Here is a 27530-nt window from a genome sequence, read left to right on the forward strand (position 1 = left end):
CAGCTATAGCTGTACTCATTTCTTAGGTTAGAGTACGGACAGCTATCTTTCTACTTAATCCTAGGCTGGAGTACGCACAGCTGTCATTGTACTCAATCCTAGGTTAGAGTACAGACAGCTATCATTGTATTCATTCCTAGGTTAGAGTACGGACAGCTATCGTTGTACTCAATCCTAGGTTAGAGTACGGACAGCTATCGTTGTACTCATTCCTAGGTTACAGTACGGACAGCTGCCATTGTACTCATTTCTAGGTTGGAGTCCGAACATGTATCATACTCATTCCTAGGTTAGAGTATGGACAGCTATCGTTGTACTCAATCCTAGGTTAGAGTACAGACAGCTATCATTGTACTCATTCCTAGGTTAGAGTACGGACAGCTATCGTTGTACTCAATCCTAGGTTAGAGTATGCACAGCTATCATTGTACTCAATCCTAGGCTAGAGTACAGAGAGCTATCGTGGTACTCATTCTTATGTTAGAGTATGGACAGCTATAATTGTACTCATTCCTAGGTTGTAGTATGGACAGCTATGGTTGTACTCATTCCTAGGTTAGAGTACGGACAGCTATCATTGTACTCATTTCTAGGTTAGAGTATTGACCGCTATCGTTGTGCTCATTCCTAGGTTAGAGCATGGACAGCTATCACTGTACTCAGTCCTAGGTTAGAGTACAGACAGCTATCGTTGTATTCAATCCTAGGTTAGAGTACGGACGGACTGTCCACCATCTCATTACTCTCTTCTCAGAATTCCACTGTGCTGCCAACAAGTTGAAAATAAAATACTTAAAGTTTGTTCTCTTCACCACAACATTGATTACCACTGTACAACAATCTGGAAGTGTAACTGGCTGCCAATTACTGCAAGGGCCCATCTTTTTTTAAATGCTCAAACCTTTAACTTACATAAAAATAGTTATTCTTCTCTAAAATTTAGACTATTTCATACGTAATTTTGTCTTATCTAGACCCTATTTCTTGCTAGTTACTACAGGAAGTGTTGACAGTAACCTGATCTTTGTCCACCATTATGAGAAAATCATTCTAAGTTGTACAACTTATAATTAAGGACATGGCATCCAAGTCCAAGGAAGTCATTTTTCCACTGTGCTCAGCTCTGAACAGATGATTCATTGAGTACAGTGCACCCTCCAGCATGAGAGACTACAGACATTCCTAGCAAAAAGAAAACAGAGAGTAAACAAGTCGTATGTGGACCATCTTAAAGCCGTATCCATAACTTCGCTCTCCTACAGACTGCTGCGCGGTGATCTGTGCCTAGCCTACAAAGCATAAACATCTCTGAATGTAACACTGACAGATGTGTTGCACATCTGCAAAATAAGTTGCATCAGGAATACTCATTCTAAGGGCCTGAACCTCATCTCTTTATGTAAACAGGACATGCTGGAGGGACAGGAATGTCTCAAAGTTATCCCTTCTCTGGAACAGGCTTCCCACCCATGTGAAGCAAATTTCATCCCTTACCATACTCCAGCGTAACTTTGAACAATTGATGAGCATTGCAAATTTACCCCCTTGTTGCGGCACCTGTGTCCCTAATGGACTGGGCAGCCTGTGAATGCTTGATGTGTACAAGCCTATATCATAACTCATGAAATTCCTTGGGGTATTGACACATTGGCAATACTTTGGTAAATAGGTTCATAGATTCATAGGTTGATACTCGGCTATCGGCCCTAAGGCCTATGCAAGCCTATCCATAACAATTCCCTGGAAATTTCTTCCCACAATATTTACTTCTCTGCGCCCCTGTCTAGCAGGGTGACTGACATGATCCCTGGGGTGAATTTCCTATCTCCCATCCAATCATCAAGGTTCCTTTTGAAGAGGGCCAATGAGGTGCTCTGCTTGACATGTATGGGCAGTCTATTCCAGAGTATGGGGAGTCTCTGGGTCAGGAACCTATCCCACCAGCATGTTTTGTTCATTGTGATGATAATGTTTAGATCCCTGGAGCGTGTGGCTCTGTGGGATTGGGATTTCTTTAAGTGGAGCATGTCCAACAGCTCAGGGTTTGACATGGCCTTGTATGTTAAGCAGAGATCGCCTCTGAGTAGACGATATGCCACAGAGTATAGCTGGAGTTTTTTTAGATGGTCAGCATATGGCATCTGTTTTAGGCCTGTGATTCTTTTAGTGAGGTATTTCTGTGGCCTTTCCAGCTGTTGCAGATGTCTTGTGTGGTACATACCAAATGTGGCATTATACTCTATAATGGGTCTAATGAGGTATGAGTACAGTGGGACAATGACCTCTTTTTTTCTAGATGAAAAGCCCTTAGTGATAAGGTGTGCCACATAGAAGGATTTCCTGACTGTTTTGGCAATGTGGTTATTGAAAGTGAGACCACTGTCCACTTGTGTCCCTAAGTCTCTCATCACACTTTCGGTGTTTAGTGTCCTGCAACCTATGTGGTAGTTCATGGGTACATGTTTTTTTTCCAAAGGGGATAACTATACATTTCTTGGCATTAAGCTTGAGCCCATGGCTCTGGCACCAGGCATCTGTTTCTTTAAGGCCCTTTTGTAGAATATCCACATCATTTGGGGATTCTATAATAGCTCCCAGTTTGCAGTCATCTACAAACTTTGTTAGCCAGAGTCCCTTAGTGTTGGCTTGTACTTCAGAGAAGTAGATGCCAAACAAGAGTGGTCCCAGGACTGAACCCTGAGGTACTCCACTTGTCACTTGTCTGGAGCTGGATTCGGAGTCTGCTACTTTTACAATCTGGGTTCTGCCAGTAAGCCAGTTAGCAACACATTGAGTGACATAGGGATTTATGCCCAGCTTAGTAAGTTTATCTATTATTCCAGCGTGGGGGATGGTGTTGAAGGCCTTGGCGAGGTCCAGATAGGCTGTGTGGACCACCTTACCCTTGTCCACAGCTCTGGAGACTGATTCAAAGAATTCAATCAGATTCAGGAGACAAGATCGGCCAATGTCTTTGTTTATAAGTTCCATGACAATGCGTTCCATGCCCTTGCAGATCAAGCTTGTCAGACTGATGGGACGGTAGTTTCCAGGATCCAAGGTGGATCCTCCCTTGTGGAGCGGGATAACTGTAGCTGTGCGCCACACAGTGGGCACGAAGCCTGAGGTGAGGCTATGATTAAACAGGACACTTAGGTGGGGTGCCAGTTCATTTTGTAGTTCATGTAGTAAACAGCCTGGGATGTCATCTGGTCCCATGGATGCTGTATTTTTAGCTTTGGAGAGTGCTATTTCTACCTGTGTGGCTGTGATTATCGGAATTTGGCAATCTTTTGTTATTGAGATGAGCCCTTTAGGGAGTGAGAGAAGGGTGAAGTTGGTGCTAAATCGAACTGCCAGGATATTGGCAATATCCTTGGGATCAGTATATTTAATGCCATTCTGTTGTAGCTCAGAGCAGATCTGAGCATTACAACCGATAACCAAAAATATCCAAACTTCCTCAGATAAAGTCCCACTGGTACAGATGATATTTATACCCTTCAATTATTCAATTGAATTAAACAATTTGAAAATGGTTTTCTGTTGTTCACATTTAGCAACACCTGATGCAGCAAAAATTATATAAATATATGCATTTGTTCACGAACTTATACATATGCCTATACATGTGGTGTTAATAAAGTATATCTACCTCTTGATAATATATATGTTGATAGTGATAAAAAAAGATCTGAGCATTGCCATTTAGATTCTTGACATAGCTATAGAATGCCTTATGGTTGTCTTTGGAATCTTTGGCAATTTTATTTTCATAACTAGCTTTTGAGGATTTCATGAGGGACCTCAGTTTCTTACTGAGGATGGTGAGAGAGTTTTTTGCATCCTGGGATTTTCCTCTTTTTGCAGCAGTTTCTTCCTTCTGTTGTATAGTTTATTTATAGCAGGGGACCACCAGATTGGCTTTCTTTTTTTGGAGAAGATCATCTTGGTTCTATTTGGGATGGCACAATTCATGCACGAGTGGATGTGCTCGTACAGTGCCTTAGTGTAGGATTCTGCAGTCGAACTTCCAGATCCCGTCTGCGTGGGTGTTGTGAAGTTTGTCACTTCTGACTTCAGTAGCATGAAGTTGGCTTTGGAGAAGTTTTTTAAGGATGTTTCCTTATTTGGGGGTGGGGGTGGGATGTGGATGTCAAGGGTGATTTGCTTATGGTCAGACTTGACCAATGAGGGGGTGTCCACTGGTGTGGAGCATCTTTCTCCCATGTTGGTAATGACCAGGTCTAGGATATTCGAGCCCCTGGTGGGACAATGGATTAGTTGATCCAGGGTGTTGGAATTTATAAATTCCAAGAACCGTTGGGAAAAGGAGTTGGTACCCAAGTAGTTTTCCCAATTAATGGCAGGGTAGTTGAAATCACCCAGTATTAGGGTGTTTGGTTATATCTTAATATTTTCCAGTATGTTTAGGAAGGTGTAGTGAGAATCTTGGGGTATGGTGGGGGATCTGTAGCAAGCTACAATTTGGATTGCAGTCTTACCTAGTGTTAGTTGCACCTGGAGAATTTCAGATGCATTGTGTTGGGCAACTAGCCTGGAGGTGTGAATATCCTTGGTGAATATGGACAGTCCTCCACCTTTAGTGTTTCGGTCTTGGTTTTGTGGCCAAAAAGTGTGGTAAGAATTGTAGCCTGGTATTGCAGGGGTGCTCTCTGGAGCCTTGAACCAGGTCTCAGTCACTGCACAGATATCAATGTTCTCCATTTTTAGGAGTGCCTTGAGAGTGTGCATTTTGAGGTTTAGACTTCTAGCATTGAGTAGCATTACCTTCAGATTTTGCATGCTTGTATCTGTTATGGTTGTGGTTTTATCCTTTGAACCTTGCCTAAAAAAGGCACTATAGTGGTGGGAAGAGCTTTACCCAGTAACCTGAATCCCAGGGGTGACAGGTGCAGACCATCTCTGGCAAAGCATCGTGGTTTGTCGATCATGTCTTCCCAGGCAGACAAATACTGCATCCCCTTTGTATGACACCAGAAGCTTAGCCATTTGTTGAAGTCAATCATTTTGTCCTTATACTGTGGTATCATTCTGGGTGAAGGCAGGATGATACTCAGGGCTAGGGTCATACCTGCTTGGGTCACATGATCCAAGAGCTCTTCCATGTCTCTTTTCATGTAGTCCAGGGAGGTACATCTCAAGTCATTCACTCCAGCATGGACAATGACAGAGTCATATTTGTACTTGTTGTGGAGTGACTTGAGTGCATGTGTTATGTGGTGGATCCTGGCACCCGACAGGCAGCTGACTGTAATTTTCTCCTTGTTCAGCCTGGTGAGTGGGACATCAGTGTACCTGACTATAGAGTCACCTATGACTAAAGTGTTAGGCACATTGTCTTACCTTCGGGCCTGTTGTTGGGTGGCACACTGGTGTTGTGAGCTATGTGTCACTTTGGTTGTGACTGGTGTTTGCTTGCATTTCGGCTTCGGAGGTCCTTGTTGCTTGGGCAGGTTAATGTTAAGGGCCTCTGCATATGTGGGTTTAGTGTTGCTATGTGTGGGTGTTGATGGTGTGGGTTTTGAAGGACTATGAGTTGCTAGAGGTGTAATGCAGGTGTTAGCCTTCTCCTCTTGACTGTCTAGCACAATCTTGACTGGAGAGAGCTTTGCTTCCAGTTTGGCTATGTAAGTGCATCTCTCGCAGGTTGTAGTGTTGGGTGGTAGGAGGAGAGGATTGTCTGTGTACATGAGGCAGTTGCCGCATTGCCCCAGGATGCCCAGATTCACCAGGTGGAAAAGAGAAATCACCGGAAGCTGACCCATGGACATGCCTGTTTAGGTGCTTTTTTGCAAAGTTTAAGAGCTTTTTTCCCTTACCTTTGCAAGGTACTTTGCAATTGGAGGCTGTTTATTGCCTATGATTTATTTCTCCTTATTGACAAGGAGAGCTGACTGCTTGTATCAGTTTCAGGCTTCCTAGTGCTTTTCAGCAGGTTCTAGAGCAAGTGCTAGTCGCATGGGTTCAGATTTTAGTGCTACTACTGTGAAACCAGCTAGTTTTAAGGGAAAATTTGAAGAGCAGACTTTCTGGCACCTGGAATAGTGAGGTAAGCTTGGCTTGGCTTAAAATGGCTGTTAGGCTGATAGCCTAGTAACCACTTATGAAACTATAAAAGGCTTCAAAAGTAGCAGCATCTTATTGAGACACTGTTGCAGATTATATTAACAACATTTCTGATCTGACACTTTTCAGAGAAATACACCTACAGAAAGAGAACAAACCCAACTTTTTCAGTGATATAGAATAATTACTGTATTCACTTAAACATACATCCTCATTCTATAATTATATTCATATTTTCCATTTCAAGTTAAAGTCTTTTTTTTTTATACCCAAATTTCCCTGTTCAAGTGATATAGGTAGTTTACTGCAGTGGTGGTGCTGCAGTAACATTGTCGCCTCACAGTAAGACGTTGTCCTGTTCGATTCTCAGCTAAAGTGTCTTCTGTGTGGAGACATGCGTGAATGGGTGTACCTTCGTTGAAGGTTGTGCATCAGAGCTGGCAACTCGGCATGTAAAAATCTAATGCCAATCATTAGCGGACTGGAGTTCCGCTGTGGCGACCCCTAACCGGGAAAAGCCGAAAGACACAACAACAACAGCAACAACAACAACTTAATTCTATTTCTAGCTACTTAACTAAGTATGTCAATTCCCTAAAAAACTTCTATACAATCACTCCTTGACTTCTGTTATTGGCTTGTATTTATAACTTCTTATACAATAGAAATCAATATCTATTTTTCTATCTATCTATCTTTCATTAGTCTATATTTCAGTAGATTGACACTAAAAAGATCAACCACAAAAGGTCAAACAATGAAGATTAATGCCGTAACATGCATGCTTCAAGGCACAACTTTTAGCCAGGCAAAAGAAGTCTACTTTTTTTGCAGGGGAGCAAGCTGTGTCCCCAGACCCCTACTGATTATAGACACTAACTCAGAGATCGCAAAATCCCCGGTGAGGGCATTTCCCCATCTGCAGGGATTGTCGATCTTACACTCCTGTCGACCATCTATTTTGTCAACTAAAGTGTATCAACAAAACAGATGCTGGCATTTAGGAGTTCCACTTATTATAAGTCCTGCCATATGTATGATTATATCATAAATGAAACATGTTGCATGGTAAACACACAAGAGATTGATCATAACTTACTGAACATTCATTTTACAGAAATACATTCCTTTTGCAATCTACAAACCTTAACCCTACCAAACCAGTCAGACAAACTCTGTCCAAATGGTAGTAGCACTACATAAAAGATTTTTATAAGGTAAGGTGTATGTTTAGGGTTAGGGGCAGGGGCAGAGTTAGGATTATGGTTGTAGTTAGGGTTAGCATAGCCAGTTAAGGTGGACTGGAGAGCTTTGTCACCTCACTCTGCCTTAGTATAGTGTGCTAACCCTACCTATAACCCTAACACTAACCCTGGCTCTGTCATACATCTTATCTTAGAAAAACCCTTTCCATAACATTACCACTACACAAGATAACCTGGACACTCATCACACACACACACACACACACACACACACACACACACACACACACACACACACACACACACGCACACACACACACACACACACACACACACACACACACACACATACACACACACACACACACACACACACACACACACACACTCACATGCACACATTCCACCCCAAATACAAAGCCACTTACCTTTCTCAACAAAACATACACCCAACCCCAATTGTTCAATTTACTGTTTGCAAACATTGCCCTGCACTACACTTTTTTAACCACAGAATTGTTTGCCATATGTGTATTTAGGTAATTGATTTACATATGTGTATTTGGGTAAGAAATATGTATGTGTACATCCACTGCCATTGGTTTATACTTTGAAAATATAACATATATTTGTACACTTTGTGCTAAGTATTAAGAAAGAATATTTAATGTCTTTTGTTTTTGGCATGGTCATGATTCTCATTCAAAGTATGTAAACCTTCTATAAAGAATGAAATTCATATAATGTTTGTATATTTAAGAACGTTTATGTTTTCTTTGATTAGGATTTGAGCCTAAGGGCCTGCACCTTAGCGAAACTGGATACGTTGCAAGTCTACTTGCCTGGTTAACAAAACAAAGAAACAAGTAAGCAAATAATAAATATATAGCCTTATGCCACGGTATCTGTTCCAGTGTGCCACGGTATCTGTTTCAGTGTGTTTTTAGTTTTCTAAGTTTAAATTGTAAAACATTTCATTGTACAAAATAAGTAAATGCTTACTTCAATTGTGCATACCGTTGTACTAAATGAAGAAAATTTCTTTATAACTTTGGAAACACACAGAAAGCTAAGCTTAAAGCACACTCTCTCTTCTCTATAAAAAGTAAAGTTGGGATGTACTTTATCTTGAAAACCAAGTGGAAATATGAATGAATATGGAGTCGTAAGAACTTATATAAGAAGCTTTTATTTAATGAAATGTCACCCCTAAATTCCCTTTTTATTTTTAATATGTTTTAATGACTTTTGGTTATAAATAAATATGATCATAACACAAAGAAAGGAAAATAATGCTACTGTGTTTGAAATGTATGATCGCCTTTGTGCCTGGGTTTTATATTGCCTTTGTGCTTTATTATTCTTTTGAAATCCACTCTAATTACTTTCAGTATGTACATTGCATCTATTTTTTAAAGGTCAGGAATGAAATGTTGTCATGCTTTGCATACTAAAAACAGAAAACCACAGCAGGGAAATCAAACCTTGATTAAGCTTTCTGTGTAGTTTTGCTGAGCTCCTATAAACAATGAGTATTTTGAGCAATCAAAGCCAGATATCTCCAAACTAAACAGTTGCGTAAATTTCAATAATTTCAATAGTCATTGTAGTGGAACAAATGTTTGACTCTTATGCAAAGAAAAAGAAGGCCTGTTATTGCATGATCTTTGGTCATCTTCTGTACAACAGATTAGAGGGATCTATGGGCTCTATAAATTCCAGATGAAATTAATTTTACTAATTGCATATGTGTGAATGATTTGTTCTTAATCGGATGGCACCTCATGGTATCTACACTTCACATTAACATCTTAGCTTTAAACTTCTTTATAAAGAATCAGGAACGTCATTCCTGTCTCCCTCTGAAACAAATCAAGAACTTGAATTCATTTAAAACTCACCTAATGCGGTACCTGCTGATACAAGGTCATGCAGTCATGCTCCTGCTCACTTCATAGTTAAACCAATTTAGCTTAACCCATTCTAAGTATTAGCCATCACACACCACTACTGGCAATAAAACCAAAAGTCATTTATCAAATCAATTCAACTCTCCATTTCTTCATCCCACACTCTTCCTTTTTCATAAGATATCCATATATACTCTATAATCCTTCATCATCTTCTTCCTTTTGCCTATGATAATCACTGTTGCTAACCTACGTTTTGTTCCCTTTTCCCTCTGTATTTTTTTTTCAGTTTTTCAGCTTTATTTTCTCTTGTTTTACCTTCCTCATTTCACCTCCTCTTTTTCCTGCTGTCAGCCTACCGACCTGCATCTCAGCTGTTTTTCAGTAGTGGATGTACTGTAGTACGCGCTCCGTTTTATCTTTTCATCGTATCTTTTATGCTCCTTGTTATTTTTGTTATTTTTCATTGGAACTTAGAATAATTGTAAGTCTGTCATTTCAGTGTTACATTACCATAAAGTTACATCAGATTGCATTGTTGTTTTAAATTATATTGTACAGCATTATATAATGTCTTTCGCTCTTACCTTTTTTTACACCTTGTACTGTTATCTTTCCTGAGTCTGTATTGTTTTATAACTCCCAACAACTGCAATCATTTATTGCAAACTGCATTTTGTGCTTTTCTCCTCACGTCTGTGATGAAAAGAGTTCTTTTTAGGCTCATTTGGACTAACCTGGTAAATAAATGTCAATAAATAAATAAAATCACAAATAATGGGGTCAAAGTGCTAGAATCAGGGGGAATTTCTAATTATGACTTTAGTTCACTTAAAAAGTTCATAGAATAAAAGGTTTTGCCTGAACATACATTTTTCTGTACAATAAGACTTATGAAACACTAATATCTGACATCGGGAGGTTGGCCTAATGGTTAAGGTGTTTGCCTTACAAACACAAGGTGCAGGGTTTGAGTCTCGCAAGGGATAATTGGCTAGGCTTAAAATGGCTCGCAAAGGCAGTTAGTTTAGTACTAATCTATGAGCCTATTGATTGACTGTAATTTTTAGAGATTTACTAGAAAATCAAAGATTTTATGTAGCACAGGACAAAAATATGATGCAAAATCAGGAGCGTTCTGTAATGTTGAGAGCTATATTTAACATGTCAGCAGGCAATGCAGGGGTGTGCACCGGACATCCACACAGTCCTTCTGTTTAAATAGTCCCATGTTGTACAAATACCCTGAAAAGATAAAGCCAAATAATTTTGTCTTTCACAACATTACACCTGATCCGCTTCTTTGCTTCACCTGATCTCATCTTATCTCATCGACTTTGTTTTGGAAAGCTGCACTCTCTTTATCGTTTTGATTTCTTTAAGGTATTTATTAATTTTTCTGTGATTCTGGCCTTCTCTGTTTATATTTCAAATATATTTAAAATATATGTTGACATGGCTGAGTCACTCTTTGTAACTTTTGCGGTACAGATGTTCTTCTCTGTGGGTCGTTCTTGTTTAGACTGCATCTAACTTGTATGTGTACCTCCTGAAATGTGTCATCACCAACAGGGCATAGCAATTAAACAGTGTTACAATGAATGGCTGGCATTACTAGCAAAAATATTTTTTTTTGTTAGTCATACTGTTTCAAACATCATGCAGGTTAATGCATTACTCACACATGACAGAGACTTTTCACACTGAGAAAAGTTTGGTAAATATCTTTGGCACATGCTGAAGGTTGCATTTGATTTGCATTCTATTACAAAAATCTTTGCTTGATATCAATGAAATGTTATGTAGTCAGTAGCTAGACATGGGGTTGAACACAGGTAAAGCAGCAGGCCATACTCACAACTGATAAAATGATCGAGAAAAAAAAAAAAAACAAAGAAAAGACAGGACAGGATTCACAATTGGCCCACATGGCAGAGGGTTAGTGTTAGGACATGACATGTAATGACCATGTAGCATTCAAAAATGACATGAAAGTGCAACCATAGAGCATATATGAAATGCACAGCAAGGAAATCTGGCATGTGCACTGCATATATCAATAGCATTATAATCAACGTAAGTCCTGGTAAATATTTGACAGAGGCCCGACCCATGTCCATATGACCAACGAAAGCAGCAATGCAGTCACACACAGCTGCTGTACTCAATATTGAGCAAGCAAAGCACTGTAGGGAGCAATAAACAGGGTTTGGTGAGTCGGAATATTGAGTGCATGCATTGCACTGAATATCCCTCATAAACAAGAATCTGTAACTAGTAGAGGAACCCTGTATGTCTACCTGCTATCCAAAGAACTATATGGGGATAACTGAATCCTAATTGGGTGTGAACTGGGCATCCATTAGTACCAATAAACTATTCTTGCAATAGCCAGTGTAATGAGATGCAAATTAGACTGCCACAAATGCGCAGGAAATGAGTCAAGGACCATCAAAGCACTTCATTAGTTGAGGTACTTATTTCTGGGTATCATTCCAGTGACCAAGTCAGGGAAGGCACTGACTCAGTTATCAGTAGTGATGATCCATTAACATATGATTCATAAATATTGATGATGCCATTAACATATGAGTTATATACACCAGGCTGTGCTTTTTCCACTGTCGTCTCTTACACCCAAGTAGCTTGTGTCACAGATTAGTCAATAAGAACGTCATACTAATGCAGAAGAGAAAGACTTGCCAACATTAGGAGTGCATAAGCTAGCAGCATGTATTGGCAAAGATATATTAAAGCCTCACCACTAAAAACATGCCATAATCATACATCTGCACAACTTGTCCCAGTGCACATCTATCTTACTGAGCTCCTGGTGTCATGACATATCCAGACACACAGGATATGCAAACAGAAAACAAGGTCATGCAGCAATGTTACCCATATTGCTATGTCACAGTGGGCTGCATGGGGAGCAGGCTATGCATTCTGTCTTAGGATGACCCTCTATAGGTTTGCGTTGGCACTGTTCTCCCTGTGGCACTACAGGGATTGTCTACTGTGCCAGGCTTGGTACTCTGCACATTTTGACCATTGGTACACCTGGTGTGTCCTGACAGCTGTCACATGGACTTTGTATGTTGTACTTTTCAGTTATATAGACTAGGTGTAACATTTATGCTACTTCTGATACATAGTCTGGCAGCCATTTACAAATATATATGGATCCACTTTACTTTATGAAATTACTGGAACACCGAACTTAAAATAATTGAGACAAGAACATTAGAAAGTTAAAAGAACAAGTGAGGACAAAGTCAGACCTGAGAAGATCAAACATGCTATATACTTTGAATACAGATCATGGTACATCAGGGTTGTGAAATCTGCTCTTTTTCTCGCTGTAGTATGATCTTGGAGTTGGTATATATAATTTACAGGTATGATTCATTTGTTTTACATTTTTCAGGGGGGCAAGCCCCCCTGGAGCCCCCATGTGCCCCCCCACACCCCCTGCAAGTTATATATCCCAACTCCAAGATTATACTACAGTGAGGAAAAGGGTAGATTTCCCGATTCTGCCTGTACCGTGATTTGTATTCAAAGTATATAGCATGTTTGATATACACAAAAAACTGCAAGAAAAACCTAGCCAAGCTAGAGTTTTTATTGTGTGATACCTTAAAATTCCTATAATAGAGGCCCATGAGATATATGGAAGTGACCCCCTTAAGGACATCAGGTGTTTCAGCTATATGGCTACCAAATGTCAATGACATTTTCCTTTTCCTTTTTAAGTCTTCTTTGGTATACATATATATTTATATCTATCTATCTATCTATATATATATATATATATATATATATATATATATATATATATATATATATATATATATATATATATCATCAGCAACTCTTGAACCTTGTTCCACTGCCTACATCCCAAATCTTATCTTAAAATACACTCACCTCTTATTCTCTGTAAGGACAATTGCTAACTTAAGACTTTACTCCCTAAATGTGATTATATCTCACTCTAATCACCAATAACCTTTTACTATCTGTATCCTACTCACCCGACTATGTATGTAATATCCAGTCTAACAACTCTTCTAATAATCCTTACACATGTTAACTTCACTTCCACGTCAAACCTTAACAATTAATTCCTCATCACATGCCATGACTATTAACCATTTTCACTTTAACAGTTTCTCAAACATCTCTCCAGATATATTTATCTACATGCTCCCCTATTACTTAACATCAAAACTACTACACACCTCACAGGGTACACTTTGCCTTATACCTCTTACATGTTCTCTCCCCAAAAAACTCAACACACTACTATCCTACCTATTCTCAGTATTACCTCATTGTGGAGACATCCACCCAACCCAGGACCCAGTACTCACCAAGACCTGAGAACATGTCCAAGAAACTTACATGTCATGTCCCTCAGCATTAGAAGTCTCTCAAATAAAATATCCCCATTCATTCTTGACTAGACCAGCACAAAGCAGACATCCTAGCCCTAACTGAAACCTGGTTTACCCTACTGTAAGACACTCTGAAGTGTTACCACTTAACTATAACATAATTAGACGTGATAGGCACCATAGGAAAGGAGGAGGACTGGCTCTACTTTATTCCCACTCTATTAACTTTATTCCATTCAAAGATAACATCCCCATTTTCCCAAACACTGAAATACTCATATCCTTTACCACACAAATCTGCAACAGTCTTCTTTACATTCCTCCAGGACAGACTATCACTGTATTAGAAGATATTCTATCTTGCACTTCTAAAACCATCAGGCATGCGACTATTATTCTAGGTGATGTTAATATAGGCCGGCGGCCCATCTCATCAGAACTTTCATGAAACAATATTTACCTCAATGGTTACTCTCAACTAATTAATTTGCCTACCAGGTACAATAAGGACTGCATCCAACAATCTATCCTAGAATGGATACTGGTGTCACATCCAACTAACTTCCACCCTAGTGGCACACTGCCAAATACCCACAGAGACCACCTACCAACATTTACCACCAGAAATAATGTACACCTCCCTGTGACACATACTCTAAAATTCGTTTGCGACCTAACCAATTTTACCCAAGAAAAAAATTAATGAACTGCTAGATGAAATAAATTGGTCTCCACTAATACATCTCTCGTTAGATGAAGCTTTGAAATACTTTAACACAACACCTTCTTAAAAATATGAGACACTCTAGCTCCAGTCCGCACAAAGAGAATCAAAAATCAATCTGCCCCTTGACTATCCAAGGCATGTAAAAATTTAATGAAAAAAAAAAAAGAAATGAAGCCTGGACTCTTTGGAGGCATAGTGAACATGATACAGACTTAATACACTTCAAACAACTGAGAAACTGTGTAAAGAAACAAGTCATCAAAGGCAAGCAATCATATAACACACACCTATAACAAAACCACAAAACCAATCCCTCCATAAAATCTGGACCTCCATAACAACCCTGCTCAACCATGGCACAAAAAAAGAGTCTTGCCTTTCACTCAAAGACCTTCAATTCCAAATAGCCAATATTGTTAACATTTCATACAATCTGTTAACAGAATTGGTCTCTAATACTCCTAACTGCAGCACCATTCCTTCCTCCTGAACTCCCCCAAATGATCCCCCCTAATGCTAGCACCAATCACCTCCAGCATATCTGCCAAAAACTGCATTTGGAAAACTCAATATCATTTTCATTACAACTAATTCCTACAAGCATTATAAGAAAACTCCTACTGAAACTAAAACCCTGCTCTACCTTCACTGACAACCTCCCTCCGCATTACCTTAAATTAGCTGCCAACGCCATAGTTTACCCTGTCACCACCTTGCTCAATAGATCCATCTCAGAAACCACAGTACCAGAGATACGGAAAATGTCCTATATCATTCCCTACCCGCAAAGGCAGTAAATCCACTGATCTTACCAACTTTTGACCCATAGCCATTTTATCTCCCATCTCAAAAATTTTAGATAAATGTATACACCAACAGTTAGTGAAATACTTGCTACAAAACAACCTTTTTACACATACCCAGCCTGGTTTTCGCCCAGGCCACAGCACTTTGACAGCCCTATTACCCTTCAATGAATCTATTAACGGAGCTAGAAACACAGGATATTTCTTGACCATTGTAAGGCATTTGATACTGCCTCTCACTTCTTACTCTTACACAACCTTTCAAATCTGAGCCTTTCCCCTCCCATTTTATAGTGGCTCCACAGTGACTTGCGCTAGGAGAAAACAAGCAGCAGAATCGCTAGATAAAATGTCTCCCCTCTTACACAATCCCACTGGCGGCCAACAAGGTTCTGTACTCAGTCCCCTGCTCTCCAACATATTTGCAAATGATCTTCACACTGCCTTACCTACTGGAACACTCAGACAGTATGCAGACGAATCCAGCATCATCTGAACCTCTTCTGCACTATCCCAGCTGCTTTCAATCACACAACATACATTTTCAGCCTTCAAATCCTGGCTCTCTGTCAATTATTCCTAAACCCAAAGAAAACTAAACTCCTTCTGTTTCTGCTAAAACATCACTCTGTTGATACAAACAATTCAAAATACACGCTGCTGATACCATTCCTGAAATAGTTCATCACACAAAACTGCTAGAGGTAACTATTGGCAACCAGTTAAAGTTTCATCTCCATGTTCAACAAAATATAAAGAAAAACAGAAACTTGGCATCTTACACAGAAACAAAAATTCTTTGACTGCATCAACCAAGATCACCCTTGCAAAAACCTTCCTACGTCCCTTCCTTCTGTATCATGCCTCTATTCTCAACCTACACACTTCCATAAAAACTAAAATGGAACAGTGCTATAACAAAGTAGCAATGTTTGCTTTAAACTCTAAAACCAGTGCTCAGCATTGCATACCTCTGCAAAAGCTAGACTGGCTAGAATTCCCCAGTCACCTCCTCTATATTCAACTCACAACACTACACAATATAATCAGTAAGCCCCTTGTCTGCCCCACTCTAAACAATATAATCAAACATTGCGACCCCAGTATAACCCTCAGATCTGACGATAAGAAGCTCCTTACTATCACTAAAAGTTTCAGAAATACCGAGACAGCGCCTACACTCTCACAGTATCGCTAAAGCATGGAACTGCCTCGCACTATCAATCGGAAGCATCCCTGAACTAGGAGCTTTCAAAAAATCTCTAAAGCCCCAGCCTCACAGTTCCTGGCTGTGTTCATGCCCCACCCCTGACTAATCTCTCATACACTTTATCCTATCTTCCTTCTTTATTGCTCTACTCTCTCAAATTTCTCTTAGATGCTTCATCTATCCAAACATTCAGCACCTACACTTAATAAACAGCCCCCCTAACATTTCTTACATCTCTTCCTTCACCTCTATTTCCAATAACTATGCCCTCATGGTATCACTGACACTTTCTGCCCATAAATTATGTAATAACTACTAGAACTATTGATCAGATCATAAACATCCTCCTACACTTTATTATTATATCCTAATGCCAAGAAATATGCATGTTTCATAAAATATATATGATCATCTCTGCTGCCAACATCGGAATATTTGTCTAACACCTATAACTGCTTACTGTCCATTGAGATCCCTTAATAGACTCTACAAATATCCTAAGGCCAGGTCATTCAGCATGTATTATATGCATATATGTTTGACTTCCTCTAATAATGATGAAACTCACTTTCTTTTTTTTTCTTAGTAAAAGCTATCATTTATATGGCTACATGGATAGGAAAGAAATTATGTATTTAGTGTCTTCTTATGTAATTGTAATAATTTCCTGTCAATAGTTTGTATGAACTGTTACACACATACACACGCATGTTATTACTTTAACATACCCTGCATGTCGGGTATTTACTGTGGAGGCTATGTAGACTGTACATATGATTATTGTGAACAACTAAGAAGGAAATGTAGAGATAAAGGAGAACCAACAATGAAAAAGAAACAAAAAGTGAAGAGGAGATGTATACATTTCATTTAGGTAATGGGTACACGTAGACACGTAGGAAATGAGAAGAGCAAGCAAAACTGATCAGAGAGAGCAGTATAAGTAGAAAAAAAGTCAGGAAAAGGTAGAGGAACGATAGACTGTATCACTGTGTAAGAAAGGCAGAAAAAGAAAAACAGTAGAGCTGTAAAAGGAAAATAAAATGGTGTGCCACAGGGCATAGCGCTGGCTCCACTGCTGAATAAAATAGTAGTGTGCCACAGGGCTTAGTGCTGGCTCCACTGCTGAATAAAATAGTGGTGTGCCATGGGGCTTAGTGCTGGCTCCACTGCTGAATAAAATAGTGGTGTGCCACACGGCTTAGTGCTGGCTCCACTGCTGAATAAAATAGTGGTGTGCCACACGGCTTAGTGCTGGGTCCACTGCTGAATAAAATAGAGGTGTGCCACACGGCTTAGTGCTGGGTCCACTGCTGAATAAAATAGTGGTGTGCCACAGGGCTTAGTGCTGGCTCCACTGCTGAATAAAATAGTGGTGTGCCACACTGCTTAGTGCTGGCTCCACTGCTGAATAAAATAGTGGTGTGCCATGGGGCTTAGTGCTGGGTCCACTGCTGAATAAAATAGTGGTGTGCCACAGGGCTTAGTGCTGGCTCCACTGCTGAATAAAATAGTGGTGTGCCACAGGGCTTAGTGCTGGCTCCACTGCTGAATAAAATAGTGGTGTGCCACAGGGCTTAGTGCTGGCTCCACTACTGAATAAAATAGTGGTGTGCCATGGGGCTTAGTGCTGGGTCCACTGCTGAATAAAATAGTGGTGTGCCATGGGGCTTAGTGCTGGGTCCACTGCTGAATAAAATAGTGGTGTGCCGCATGGCTTAGTGCTGGCTCCACTGCTGAATGAAATAGTGCTGTGCCACAGGGCTTAGTGCTGGGTCCACTGCTGAATAAAATAGTGGTGTGCCACAGGGCTTAGTGCTGGATCCACTGCTGAATAAAATGGTGGTGTGCCACAGGGCTTAGCGCTGGCTCCACTGCTGAATAAAATAGTGGTGTGCCACAGGGCTTAGTGCTGGGTCCACTGCTGAATAAAATAGTGGTGTGCCACAGGGCTTAGTGCTGGGTCCACTGCTGAATAAAATAGTGGTGTGCCACAGGGCTTAGTGCTGGCTCCACTGGTGAATAAAATAGTGGTGTGCCACAGGGCTTAGTGCTGGCTCCACTCCTGTTTGGAATGTATTCTGTGAAGTCAAGGCTAATGTGGAAGTCTCTGGATGACAAAGTTTGCTGACGATTGCAAGGTGGGGGAATCACTGAATTCAAATAACCAAAAGGAACAAATCTAGAAAATGGAGATCAACAGTGAACCACAGTGATGCACAAAGGAAAACCAAACACTGGATCTCAATCACCAGACATTTATTTAAAAATTGGACAACAGAGCTTCTGGGATAAACCCTTCATCAGTGTATATCCACATGCAGCCATCAACTGCATTGGCAAGCATTAAACCTATTCTTAAGCTTAAGCAGATGAAATTATAAGTAGTTTTCTTTGTAGTTTATTTAAACAGTTTTTGTACCGCATTATTAAGAAATGTATTAAAATGTTTTATGATTTTTTTTAATTATTTTATTTATAATATAGTTTTTAACTACATGTGTATTTATATAACTGTGTCTTTTTAAGTGCGTATAGCGTTAATGTAATCAGCTTTTGGTGACTGGTGTATTCTTCCATGTGATTATATAAAATCAATGGCTGTGTGTGAGTTCATTGTATACACTGATGAAGGGTTTATCCCAAAAGCTCTGTTGTGTGTCTTAGACAATGTTTAAATTAATTTCTGGTGATTGAGATCCAGTGTTTGGTTTTCCTTTGGCAATCAATGAATCTACCAACAATGTAGATATCCTTCAGGAAGGTCTAGATCAGACAAATGATTGGTGCCAGAACCATGGCCTAAAACTAAATGTGAAAAAAGGCATTTTCATACTTTTGGGTAAGTCAAATACCCCTGCAAATTACACCATCAATAACATACCCCTAAGAGTAGACTCAGAGGTAAGAGATCTAGCTACACAGACAGATAGTGGTTTGAACTTTGGCCACCATGTGTCCACAGTGGTGAGGAAGTCCTTCTATATGGCACAACATATAAGTAAATGTATGGCATCCAGATCCAAGGAAATTATACTCCTGCTGTACTCAGCCCACATTAGACCAATAATCGAGTTCAATGCACCATTTGGCATGTACTTGACTAGGCTGTTACAGCAGCTGGAGTGACCTCAGAGGTTCCTCACAAAGAAAATACAGGGTATAAACAACATGTCCTATGAGGACAGACTAAAAGCCTTATCCCTTTACTCTGTCTCCTACTGACTATTAAGGGCTGACTTATGCCTGACCTACAAGGTACTCACAAATCCAGTCCTGATGGAGCTGCTACACATCCGCAAGTCAAACAGCTTGAGGGTCACCTGATCTAGGGATCTAAACCTAGTCAATAACTCAAACAAAACATGTTGGAGAGACAGATATGTGTTTCAGAGATTGCAGCTTCTTTGGAAGAGGCTACTATTCTCATTGGGCAGAGCTGTTGCCTGGACCTCTTCAAATGCAGTGTAGATCAATGGATGGGGAATCACAAATTCACACCTGGGGTAGCACCTATGCCCCTTATGGACAGGAGGAATCTGTAAGATACTCAAGGCATAGGCACAAATCCATAACATTCTTTTGCCTCTAGGGGCCATATATTGGGTACAGTTGGGTTAATTGGCTTGGCTTGAAAGGGCCCTTAAGCCGTTAGCCTAGTAATCTCTTATGAACCTATAAAATTATGATTTTTTTTCTATATATTCTTTTTGCCTTCATGCCTGTTGACCATCAAGTCTTCCACATCATGTCTTGTGCTTATGTGCTCCTCGTATTGGTTAGAGCCAACTAGAGATGGGATCATCTAAGCAGCCATGGAGGTATTTTTTGTCCTTTCATTCATCCTGGCAATGAAGGAGCTTCTAGTAGGGCCCCATCTCTAACCATGGTGACTGACAAGAACACCTGCACCATGTTAAGGTGTCATATGCCTTTCCCTTAGTTGCATGGGTTACTGCCATTTGCATGGGATTATCATGCCCATGTCCACAGACCTAACCATTTTGGTACTACAAGCTTCTTCTTGCATCATGGAAATCAACCAGCTGGAATTCCCTCCCCCAGGAAGGGTGAGTTGGCACCCACCCCTCCCTCCCATCCTCCCTAGCCAGGCTCTTCCAGCACTTAGACCACTAGTTAAACTCATTTGGTTTGTAGTCAAGGTGTTGTCACTCTAGTCCTCACAGACAGGTAAAACCAATCTCATGTTTTTAGACAATTTTGCAAATCTGTTGTTCCATATTGGCAGCTGTGATATCATCCTTGATCTGTTATTTTCGGACATGGATATGTGTTTGTCATATGGAAGAATTTACAACAAAAATCAACATAAGTCTCTGTACTCTTTAATCGTATAGAGTAGGACTGAAAAAGAAGGTGGAGGAGGCTGCTGGAGTTGGACTCTGCGTGTATGATAGTTTTATAAAGTTAACATTTTACGTAACAAACATGTAGCTACAAGAACAATTCAGTCTGTATGGTTAAAAACAGTAGAATGGATGATCAGGAGTTTGCTATAGATGGATAACAATGTATGAAGAAGGTAAGAATGTTGCCCTGCTGGTGCAGAGGAAGGGTGACTATTTATGCTATTAGCAAATCAGATTCAGGTATGGGCTCAAGGAACTCACAATTAGCTTGGTGGGAAAGGATGATGTGGAAATCATTAAAAAGGAAAAACAAAAAAAAGTAAAAATGGAAACTGTTAAGAAATAACCCAGGAATCAGATGCTAGAAAAGGACGTTTGTGAAATAGCTAAAAAAGCATCAGTAATAAAAATGGGAAATGTAGATTGGCTACAGAGTATATAGAGAAATATGATAAATAGTGCAAAGAGATTCTATGTAACTTATGTATTAATTTATTTAATTTGTTTGCTATCATTTGTTAGCTAGGACAGTCCATCTGGGCTAATACCTGTTTTTAGTGGAAGCCTAGGCAAAAAAAAGCTTCATAAGTTCAGAAATAATAAATATCTAAAATACATGTAAGTATTTTTAAACTGTTTAACTAGGTCCATATTTTACAAATGGTATACAGATGTCATTAGCTGTTTCACTTTAATAAAATGACAAAGTTCATGCATTACTCTGGACACGAATAGGGTACCTTTGTCAGTCAGAATTTCCTGAGGAATTCCTACACTTGAAAAGGGCAGCACTAGATATTTTGCTAAAGACATGGTATTAGCTCTTCATTGGGGTAATGCTTTAGGAAATGTTGCTTAATCAATGATTATCAGGATGTAATGATGGGCCTTATTCAGTTTCAAAACTGAGGCATTAGTGTCCATTGTAGGACTGCCATTATAGATGAGGCTATCAAAGGGTTCTTAAACCCTGCAGTGGATACTGCTTCTGGACGTTCTGGGTACACCACACAAAAAAATATATTTTTCATAACAGCAAGTATGGAAAATATAATTAAAGTCCTATCCTTTGTTTATCCATTCCTAAGAGATCACTCAAAATGTGGCTTATGTGCTAACTTCTTTAAAAAGTGTTCCAAAAGACGTTAGAACTAATAGGTATTAGCTATCTATTTTTGTCTTTGGTTATATTGTACATCAGGTTGTTTCTCAGGTAAAAGTTGGGGTATGAAGTGGTGATGCTGTTTTACTATTTTGTTTCCCCAATTTCCTTTTGATGTATTCTCGCTGGCTGTATTTTATATATTGTTTTCCCACTGGGCCTTCTTGAAATCAAACTGCTTTTGCTGGATGTCAGCCAACTCGGCATTACTTTTCATCACTATTGTGAAGTAAGAGGAGGCCATGGCCTGATCTTCATGTTGTCTAGTTCATCCTCAGTAAAAGGTAACCCCACAAAAATAGTTTTCTGCCATCAGAGGTACTTGTAGTCTCCACTTCTCTTTTTCACTTGTTGTCTTACTTCCTTTTCCCTTAAAAGCAAACAAACAGAATCATACATGCAGAACATTAAATCTATCCCTGAACCTAGCCCTTATTCTGACCCTAACCAGAAAACACTTGCACACACACATAAAAACACTCTAATACTGAAAGTTTCAAAAATCTGAACTTTTTGGCATTAAACTCACAAATAATACACTTAACTGATCCAAAGGAACTTCCAGCTTCTGAGGTTGCACTGATTTGATCAAATATTTACTCAACATACACACACACACACACACACACACACACACACACACACACACACACACACACACACACACACACACACACAGGGACACACATTTCTATCTATCTGTCTATCTATGTAAGAGATTGTTTTCCTTGGTTGACACAGCAAAATGTCGACAGCAAGAATGTCGACCACAAAAGGTAGGCAAACCAAAAGTTGACAGTCAACTGCACATGTGTAAGGAAAATCCTCACTGCATTCAGAGAAAAAAAATAATAATTTTTGCATGGGGTAAGCTCCCTGTACCCACCATGTGGGAAGCTGCCCCCTCACACTCCCACTAATTTTATATACTAACTCTGAAATCACACAATCCCCTGGTAAAGGGAATATTCCCCCACCCAGAGATTCTCGATGTAGCACAACTGTCGACCATCTGATATGTTGAGAAATTGTGTTTGCTGAAGCAGCTTTTGCATTTTGCTGTGTTGATCAGATTCAGCAGTCCCATATATAAGCATAGCCTTCTATCAAAATGACAACTTGAGAAGCCTACAGTGATCGACACCTACTCATAAAATACCTAAACATCGATCCACAAAGGAGTGAAAATAACACTCATACACAATTTGTTTTGCACAGCCCCCCCTGCACCCCCTACACCCCTGCTAATGATATATATCAGCTCTGAGATCACATTACAGTGGGAAAGGGCATATACCCCTGATCCCCATTGTATTGCAATCTAATACTGGCAAAGCCATTATATTTTGATCAGCTGATATTCAATCAGCTAAACTGGCTCTGCTAAATATCAAGTTTCTGCTGTTTTGATATATATATATATATATATATATATATATATATATATATATATATATATATATATATGTGTATATATATATATATATATATATATATATATATATAAAGGAAGGATCATAGGAAGTTACTAGGCTATGGGCCCTGAGGGCCTTACAAGCCTAGCCAAGAATTGAGCCCATGTTCTGACAAGTCAGTACCTGATGCCCCTGTCCAGCAGGGACACAGGTGGAATCCCAGGGGTGTATTTTCTGTTCCCCATCCAGTTATCCAGATTGCAGTTAAAAAAGGTTAATGAGGTACTCTGCTTGACATGGAGAGGGAGTCTATTCCACAGCTGGGGGAGTCTCTGGGACACAAATCTGTCCTGCCAAATAGTCTTATTGATTTCACAGACCAGGTAGAGGTCATGAGTGTGGGTTACTCAGTTGGAGCTTGACTTGCAGATATGTAGCAGTCCCATCAAGGCGGGGTCTGAGATTGCTTTGTATGGTAGACAGAGGTCAGCTCTGAGGAGTCTGTATGAGACTGAGTAGATGGACAGGGCCTTTAGCCAATCTGTGCAGGGTAGATGTTTTAGGCCCTGGATTCTCCTGGTGAGGAACCCCTGTGGTTTCTCCAGCTGCTGTATGTGCTTTGTGAGGTACATGCTGAAAGGGCCATTGTACTCAGTAATCGGTCTTATAAGGGAAGAATACAGGGATGTTATGATCTCCTTGTCCCTGGATGAAATACCCACACAAATGAGGTGGGCCATGTAGAAAGCTTTCCATGCAAAGGAGGCAATATGGTGGTCAAAAGTCATGTTGCTATCAGCCTAGCCCAGATGCCTCATGACTGACTGCGTGCTTAGGACATTGTTATTAATGTGATAATATGTGAGGACATCACTCTCCCCAACATGATGCATTTTTTTGGCATTCAGCTTGAGGCCATGTTTCTAGCACCAGTCATTTGTTTGGGGGAGATCTTCATGGAGGATGTCCACATCACTAGGGGAATTGGTGACAATGCTCAGCTTGTAGTCATCTGCAAACTTTGTCAGCCATAGCCCACTGATTTTGGTCTGCACCTCAGAGAAGTATATTCCGAATAACAGAGGCACCAAGACCAATCCCTGGGGTAGGCCACTCCTTACAGTTCTACTGCTTGAGGTGGCTTCCCCTATTTTGACTAGATGGGTTCTATCAGTGAGCCAGTTTGCTACCCATCTGGTAACATACAGATTAATGCCTAGTTGAGAGAGTTTATCTATTATACCTGAGTGGGGAATAATATTGAAGGCTTTGGCCAGGTAAAGGTAGGCAGTGTGCACTGTCGTCCCCACACCCATGGCTTTGGTGACAGTGTCAAAGAATTCAACCAAATTTAACAGGCACGACCTCCCCTTGACAAAACCAAACTGCATGGGATCGAGTGTTTGGAGGTTGCAAATGTCCTTGTTAATGAGGTCCATGATAATCTGCTCCATGGCCTTGCAGATCGGGCTAGTTAGGCTGATGAGTCTATAATTTCCTGGATCACTGGACACTCTGCCTATGTGCAAAGGGATGACAGTGGCTGTCCTCCACTCGGCTGGGACAAAGCCAGTACTCAGGCTTTGGTTGAATAGGGTGCCTAACAGTGCTGCAAGTTCCTGCCTGAGTTCATGTAGGATGCAGCCTGAGATGTTATTGGGTCCCATGGAGGCTGTATTTTTTGCCTTTGAGAGGGCAGTGATGACTTGCTCCCTAGAGATATGAGGAGCGGGGCAGGTGCTGGGAATGTCCAGATTTAATGATGGGGGGACAGATGGGTGAAGTTTTCACTGAACCTGTTTGCCAGGAGGTTGACTATATCTATGGCTTTTGTGTATGTGGTGTCCTTGACCACCAGTTATGAGCAGATCTGAGTGCTTCCTTTCAGATTGCAGAAATATGTGAAGAAGGCCTAATGATTATCTTTAGTAGATGTGCCCAGTTTGGACTCGAAGTTTGCTTTGGAGGATTTCACTAGAGCTCTTGTTTGCTTGCTCAGGCTAAGGAGAGATTGCTTCCAGTTAGGCACCTGCTCCTTCTTGGTGCTGGACAGCAATTTTTTCCTTTTATTATAGAGTTTATTTATTGCAGATGTCCACCAGACAAGTTGACTCTTCCTTGCTGAGGATGATTTTGTCCTGTCAGATATTCCTGATTCCATGCAGCTATATAAATGCTTGTATAGTACTTTGGTGTAGGGTTGGACATATGTGCCTGTTTCTATGGAGGAGGTGGCTGTAAAGCTGTTTATACATTCCCTCAGGTGGTTGTAATCAGCTTTGGAGAAGTTTCTTTATTTGACCCTAGCTGGGGGGGGGGGGGTGATGATGACTTCAAAAGTGACCACTTTGTGGATCTTACCAGGGAGTATGACACTGTGGGGATGCTGGAGTGGTTACTCATGTTGGTTAATACCAAGTCCAAGATATTTTCACCTCTTGGGGTGTCAATCAGCTGGTCCATGGCAGCTGCATTGATGAAATCAAGAAATCTCTGGGTGTTTTGTTTTGGCATGAGTAGTTTTTCCAATCTGTGGTTGGATAGTTAAAGTCACCCAGGATCAGGGTAAAGGGTTGAATCTTAATAGTAATAAAGAGGTCCAGATAGGAGGAGTGGGCATCTTCAGTTAAAGTTGGGGGCCTTTAGCTCGCTATGATTTGAATAGGGGTCTTACCAATGGTTAATTGCACCTGGAGTGTCCTGCTATTTACTTTATTTATTTTACATTTGTTTACCGGGAAAGTCTGACTAGATCAAAAGTCCTTTTTCAGTAGAGGCCCGGGGAGAAAAACTCTGTAGTGACAAACAGATAAATTACACACACACACACACACACACACACACACACACACACACACACACACACACACACACACACACACACACACACATACACACACACACACACACACACACACACACACACACACACACACACACACACACACACACACACACACACACACATATATAGTTGAGTTGTTTTAGTGCTGAGCAGTGGTAAGATGTAAAGGTAGCATTTGTGGCAAATTTAACAATTTTATTGTAGCAGTTTTGTAACTTTACTAGGTATGATTTTTTTAGTTCGGTGAGAACTGGTGAGGCATAGAGGAAGGTAGAAACAAGGTGGGTTCTTGCAATGGTGGCTTTTGTGTTGTCAGTTAGCTATTGCTTATTTCTATACAGGGTTCCAAGTTTTTTATGCACTTTCTTTATCATCTGGGCAATATGGATGTGAAATTTCATGTTTTTTATTAATAACGACACCCAGAAACTTAGCTTTGGTTACTGGGAAGATGATTGTATTGTTTGTGGATGAGATGTTGAATGGCTGGAGGATTGGTGGCTCTTGTGGGTTGAAAAAGCATGAATGTTGTCTTGTTAGGGTTCAGAATAAGCTGAGAATCTTTCAGCCATGATTCTGTAGCAAAGAAAGACTGTTGTGTTACTAGGTGGGGTTGTTGTACTGATGGAGTAGTGCGTATCAGTGTGGAATCATCTGTGTACTGTACAAGGGAGGTGTGTGTGGTAGCATTGTGTAGATTATTAGTGAATAATGTGAAAAGAAGGGGATGGAGGATAGATCCTTGAGGTACTTCCAATGTGATGGGAAACAGAGAAGAGAGGTTTTGTTGCCATTTTACAGCTTGCTGGTGCCCAGTTAGGTAGTCTAAGAACCACACAAGTGCAGAATGGCTTAGATTTAGTTCAGAGAGTGCATTTATATGTTTATTATGAGAGACAGCGTCAAACACTTTAGATAAATAGAGGAGACTATTTTGTCATCATTTCTGTGATGATTTATGTTGTTGGCAAAATTCATTAGGGCTGAAGTAGTACTGCGGAAGGGACGAAATCCATGTTGGGTTTTGGATAGAAGATTATGAGTTAAGAGATTGTCCATAATTTGTAAGTGGATGCATCTTTCAAGAATTTTGCGATGATGTGTGAAATTTTCCAGATTGCTGGAACTTGGTGTTTAGAGGTGACTCTATTTATAAGGATAGATACTAGGTAGGAGATGGCATCTGCAACAATTTTAAAATATTTAGCTGGTAGATTGACAGCTTCTAGAGTTGTTGCTTTTAATTTTTAAGCAGTTTTTTATTGTGTTTGTTGGGACAGGTTGGAAGGAAAAAGTATTAGTGTTTGTACTTGATGTAGGAAGAACTGGATGGTGTGGAGCTGTTGTTTGAGAAAGCTAGTATTGTTCCAGTGAAATATCTATTCAATTG

The 27530-nt window shown here is 40.2% G+C and overlaps 1 protein-coding gene across 1 annotated transcript in view; it reads left to right on the forward strand.

The window, feature by feature from the left end:
* PLEKHS1 (pleckstrin homology domain containing S1) overlaps nt 1-27530 on the forward strand; it is a 452990-nt gene that overhangs the window by 208769 nt on the left and 216691 nt on the right. The window contains exon 2 of the mRNA XM_044055523.1: nt 8080-8161. The gene's annotated coding sequence lies outside the window, so the exon portion shown is untranslated. The remainder of the gene's footprint in view (nt 1-8079; nt 8162-27530) is intronic.

Source organism: Protopterus annectens, chromosome 14.part0 (genome assembly GCF_019279795.1).
Source record: "Protopterus annectens isolate FY-2018-M chromosome 14.part0, PAN1.0, whole genome shotgun sequence".
Taxonomy (NCBI): Eukaryota; Metazoa; Chordata; order Ceratodontiformes; family Protopteridae; genus Protopterus; species Protopterus annectens.